The following is a 6,000-nucleotide window of genomic DNA, read 5'->3' on the forward strand; positions in this document are numbered from 1 at the left end:
TTGTATTAGTCACATTCCCAACAGACTATAATTGTCAAACTATCACTATCTTAAAAATCCTGGAGGAGACTCCCACCCCAAAATAGCTGAAATATTTTGCCTATTTTTTTTTTAACTTAGGGAAAAGGAGATCGGCTAGATCGGAGGACTTTGACGGAGAGCCAAGAAGCTTTAATGGAGATGAAGTAGTGAGCTTCTGCTAACTCTGTTTAACCGATCAGATGCTAAAACAGCCTGATGGTTTCACTTTCAAGAAAGGGTTAAACAGGAGGAGAAAAGCGCCATCAACATCGGAAATCCGAAATGTGAAATTCAGAGGAGTGTGTTCGTCCAGAAGGGTAAAACATCCCAAATCCATACCCGCCGAGCGCGCAAGCGCGGCTCTCTGGGCCCACAGAATCTTCTCAGAGGGGCCCCTCAGTGACGAGGAACGGGGATGCTCCCCCTCACCCCGGTTTCAGCAACTGAGTCGGGCAGGTGAAAGGGGGGGAGGTCCGCAGCGGCTGCTTTTCCCCCCTCTGAGCTTCTTCAAACTACAGCTTAAGGGGGAGGCGTTTCTCCCTTTCTTACTTAAAAGCCTCCATTCTAAAAGCTGGTCGCACGAAAACCTCTTTCAGGCGTCTCAGAACCAGACTGCAAAAATCCGGACGGCCGCATGGGAGCAGCAAAGCTTTCTTAAGTCTCTCGGCTGCTCTTTCTCCAGCCGCTGCCGAAGCGACAATGGAGTCAGGAGGGGCAGGCAGCAGCAGCTACCTTCTTGCCGCGCCGAGGCTCGCATATCTGCGCTCGGGTCAGAGCGCCTGAGCAGCAAAAAAACAAAACAAAAACAAAAAAAACCCAACCAAACAAACAAAAACCGATCGCAAAACCTAGCGGCAAAGAGGTATAGAGAACTTGGACATTTTGCCGCGGCCCGGATTTTTGCAGCCCAGAAATTGGGTGGCCCTAAACTGTTGCGATCAGGTTGGTCGAAGTCATGAAGCAAGGAGTGGCCCCGAAACGGCAGTCTCCCGCCTACTCTGTACAGTAGTTAGCTACTAAATCAGTTTGTCCCCCACCTTTATTTTAGAACTGTCTCTGTAATTGTGTGTGAATGTCTCGCACCCCAGGCGATGAGAAATTGCAGGCTAGTTGTAACCTGATATCTGCAACACCTACAAATGACAGATGTATTCAGTCTGGACTCTCCTCCTTAAAATGGCTTGAAGCTCTTTTTAATATTTGGCCTTCTCTCTTTTTTCTTATTCTGTTTTGGCTTCTCCTACCACCAGTTCTTTAACCTTTTTAGAGAAGAAAGGCACCGGTTTCTGAATAGTCCGCTTGGTGAGGTTGCCAACTAGTGGTTTGCTCTTTATTGTTATGAGTCAATATAGATACTTTCATTTTTAAGAATTACTTGGAGTGATCAAGAAGCAGCAAACAGGCTCCTCTTATTAAAGGTGTCTTTGGAAGCAGTTTGAGAAGACAAGCCTGCTGGGAGCAGAAGTGGCCAGTTTCCTAAACAAGATAAGAAATAAGGCATGAACTAGAATGAATAGCACTCTGCTTATATTTTAATTAATTTTGCTCAATAAATTGTTCTTCTTGGGCACTTCTTTCCTTCCACTAAGGCAGTGCTTAAATCAGTATCAGCATTATGATGCCATTGCAGACAATTTTTGTTCCCCCCCTCCCAACAACAACAACAAACAACAGTTGCAGTATCTTAGCCAGGGGTGGCTAAGATACTGCAACTGGTTCAAATCACCTAATTAACTTCCAGTTGCTGAGGTTGGCCTGAACGTGGATTTCCCTATTCCTTATCTAACACTTTAACCCAGGGGTCTTCAAACTTGGCCCTTTTATGACTTGTAGACTTCAACTCCCAGAATTCCTCAGCCAGTGTGCCTGGCTTGAAAAGTTTGAAGACCCCTGCTTTAACCACTGCATTATGCTGGTTCAGTATAATGCTGGAGATCCATAGTGGGCTGATCCATGACAGACTGATTTACTTCCATTAAAACAAAAGCATGCATCCATCTCTTCTCTCTTCTTATTTGAGGTCAGAGTCATTTTGTGTGTTGTGTGTTTGCAGTGGGCACACCAATAGCTCTTAATGCTGGCTCTCCACTGAATTCAGCTTATTGATATTACTATTAACAACAGGGACAGGGAAGAGGACAGGAAGATAAGATTATGGTAGCCATGTTTGCTGTACATGAGGAATAAGCACACAGAAAGGAAAGCAGGCTGGGGCTATTTCTCCAAAATCACCGTTATGCTGGAGCCGCAGGATATGTAAAATAAACAATAAAGGCCTCTCTTGTGGCCTTCATTCAGTCATATGCACATGGAGGATGTTGCATTAGATGTTGCCCTCTTGGTAACTGATAATCAGATTTGGACTCTTTTCATTAAGCTTGCCAGCTCACGTCACAATCTGGATCTCAAAGTATACACCTGTGGCTATTTTAAATATTAAAAAAATACTATTGTAGGCAGTGCTTTTTTTCTAAAAAAAAAAAAAGAGTGTTGGAACTCACACACGTCATACAACCCGCCTTGCCTACCCTATAAGGTTCCATCCAAAAAAGGTGCCGGAACTCCGTTCTGGGCATTCTGTGAGAAAAAAAGCCCTGATTGTAAGGTTCTTGATGCTCTCTGAGCTTGATTATTTTCTTGCAGATGTTTCATTATCAAACTAGGTAACATCATCAGTGCTAGCTAGCATCATCAGAAACAATTTTTAAAGATATTTTGGAGGTGAGATTCCTTTTTTGACATTGCTTTTTTTGAAACCAGTGGAAAAGCTTTCCTCCTTATTAGTGAGGAAAGGCGAATGAACTGGCATATGTTATTTTCCCTAGACTCTAGAGCATCTGTAACTGTTTCTATATACTTTTGTTGTAGAGTAAAACTGACAAAGAAAAGATTAACAATACAGAGATGGATAGTGGATAGTTTTCTAAGCTCATTGGAAGTTTCCAAATCAGAACACATCCAAACCCCTGTGATATCAGCTGGAGACCTGGAGAGAAGGACATACTGTTATCACTGAACTCAGCCACACATGAGCCATGGCTACCCAATAGCCATGTACAGTAGGTGCAACACATTGTTGGAAAGTTTATGGTTCAACATGTTATGAAAACCCAGCAACTGAAGACAGTCATATTAAACTTTAATGTGGTTCATCTGTTTGGACCTATTGGACAAATGTGAACAACGAGATTGTGTTTTGTTTTCCCTGGGTAAGGACTTAGCTTTTGTGTGAACTCAAACATTTATAACACAATACCATAGCATAAAAAGTCATATCATGTTCAACTGTTCTATTTTCTTCATGTTTAAATCTCAGCATACCTTTATAGTGGTTCATTCTAGATTAGGAGCTTTGGGATTGAGATGGGAAGACCTAATCCTTTTACTACACTTTTTGTGTAGTAATCATCCACATTAACTCACATCTCTTCTTTCTTTCTTTCTTTCTTTCTTTCTTTCTTTCTTTCTTTCTTTCTTTCTTTCTTTCTTTCTTTCTTTTTAGATTTGCTTAAGAAGGAAGTGGAAGAATGGCAGGTGAATGATGACCAGGCATAGCAATCTGTTTATTTGTTTTTTGTTTGTTGCATTTGAAAATGCAGGCAACAGTAGTTCAATTGGATAATGAACAAATCTGTGTAAAGCATACAGTATGAAATAAGCTGCTATAATAAAAGTAACAGCATTATGCAAATAAAAACAATCCTTACCTTCAATATTCAGCATTATTTAAATGCCTTAAATGTGTAAGAAAATTAGGAAGTACTCACATGGTGATAGAAAATCCATACTGGAGATAGACAGAGTTTAATGAACTCGAGTATGCTCACTTGTCTGCAATTTGCCTGCAACATATTGCAAATAACAAGTCACTATAAGTTAGAAGATAAGGGTTAAAAGAATCTTATCCTAATAATACACTGATATGTGACACAAATGAACCAGGAATCTTCAGAATATAACCCACTGTATGCTATAGAAATATCTCTGCAAGTTCAGGTTCCATCTAGTTCTGAAGTCAAATGCAGTCTCTTCGTACTGTAATAATACCATAATAAGGAAGTACTTTGCTAGGAATGGTTCTTTCCCAACAAGATAAGATTATCAATGCTTTCTCCTTGTGATCAAAAGAGGGACAGATTAAAGTTCATGGCTATGCTTATTGGGCAGATACAAATAAAATATTGGCACGAAAGAATAAACAAGTGAAAGGGAATTAAGACTGGCTATACCAGGGAGTTAGAGTATTCAGATGCTGTGCTGCAGCTAAGAAATCCATCCTTTGAAGGCAGTATTTTCAAACTTGACAACTTTGAGATGTGGGTACTTCAACTCCCAGAATTCCCCAGCCACAATTCTGAGAATTCTGGCAGCTGAGGTCCACACCTTTTAAAGTTACCAAGTTTCAAAAACATGGATTTAGAGGAAATAATGAGAACAATATGAAGTCTGTTGTGGCACAGATGAAGGTAATTCATATACTTCCTTTTCACCTTTGAGGGAAAAAAGGTGTATTTCTCTCCTCTCCCCATTCACATGTACACATTACCATTATATACCACTGTATTCTCTTACAAACACATATTCTTTTGTTATTATTAACACTATTTGCATCTTTCCTTTTCCAAAAATCTGAGTAGATAAAGGTGATGAGGCATTCCTGTCCCACTTCCTCTTAATTCTCTGACTTCCTGCACTGGCAATTTCCTAATTTTAAGGAGATTTGCTCCTTTTTATCAGTAATCTCAGCTAGGTTTCTGTGAAGACAGAGGAACCAATGAAGTTTTGTCTTTGCTCTTTGTGAATAAATAGATTTCAGTTTTCTGGTAAAAGTAGGAAATCAACAATCTGGTCCTTACCAGATAACTGATCAAAATCAACTAATCAGAAAAGGCACCCTAAGGAGATAATTTCTATAAATATGAAGCAGAAATTGATATGAGTTACTGAATATATAGTGTATATGAATGTAAAGTTCCTTGCTATTAGAAACTCATGAAAATGTTTCAATTCAAAATTTGGGTTGGTAAAGCTTATTTTTTCCTCATGCCACTTGTAATCATTGTCTTGCTGTTCCATGCCACTTGTAATCATTGTCTTGCTGTTTTATTATATTTTTCCTAAACTTCTTTTACTATAACCACTTTATGTTTTTATGATATGTTTTTTATGATGTGCAGTTTGGCTGATGGTGGCTATGTTACATGCTCCTTCTTTTATAAGGCGCTTTCCTTACTTTCTGCATATTAAAGTCAGAAATCAATATAAAGTGAGTGTGTTGGAAGAACTCCAATTAAGATAAAAAGCACAAGGGGGGGGTGCAAGTTTTGCTATCACATCACAAAGCAGCAGCCTTGTAACTGTCAAGCACTGGGGAAATCAGGAGATCCAGGCAGTTCAAATGGGTGTAAAAATTTATTGCAAGCTTAAGTTCCCTACAAGCATCTGAACTACTAATGGTTAAAACAATTTGGCAGTAAATAAGGAATTCACAGTGGGCTGGATTTAGATCACTTGGGGCGCAAAGGGACGTTTAATCCTTCCATTGGGCTCAGCCTGGTCATCTCCTACACTGTAATGGCTTCAAGCTAAAATAATTTGCTCTGCTGCTCTGTTTTGTCTGAAGGTCTCCTCCATCAGTTCCTCTGTTAGTTAGCAAAAGTCAGATGTCTGCGGAGGAGGGCAAAAAAGTCAAGATAGTGACCCTGACTGCATAAATGTATTATGACAATGATAGAGCTTTGATCATCCAATCACAGCCACCATTTTGACTTTTTTGATCTCCCCTGTAGACATCCTGGGTATGAGTGTTAGAGGAGGTTTCTGTGCTTGTGTGCAGAAATCTTTGCTGGCAATTGGAAGTGCCAGGGAGACAATCACAACAGCCTTTGCCTGGCCACTTCCCCATTTTGTTTCACTTTCAACCACTTAAAGGCGGTTGTGTTACTTGGCAAGCCCCTTTGAGGATGTGCTTCATTTGGA

The 6,000-nt window shown here is 40.1% G+C and overlaps 1 long non-coding RNA gene across 1 annotated transcript in view; it reads right to left on the bottom strand.

Moving 5' to 3' along the window:
* LOC120297651 overlaps positions 1-4,118 on the bottom strand; it is a 38,507-nt gene extending 34,389 nt beyond the window's left edge. Inside the window, exons 1-2 of the long non-coding RNA XR_005553850.1 lie at positions 3,986-4,118; positions 3,789-3,863 (exon numbers count right to left, since the gene is read on the bottom strand). This is a non-coding gene — a long non-coding RNA (uncharacterized LOC120297651). The remainder of the gene's footprint in view (positions 1-3,788; positions 3,864-3,985) is intronic.
* Between the last annotated feature and the right edge of the window lie 1,882 nt (positions 4,119-6,000).

The sequence above is a fragment of the Crotalus tigris genome, unplaced genomic scaffold (assembly GCF_016545835.1).
Source record: "Crotalus tigris isolate CLP2741 ecotype Arizona unplaced genomic scaffold, ASM1654583v1 scf7180000017605.3043972, whole genome shotgun sequence".
Classification (NCBI taxonomy): Eukaryota; Metazoa; Chordata; class Lepidosauria; order Squamata; family Viperidae; genus Crotalus; species Crotalus tigris.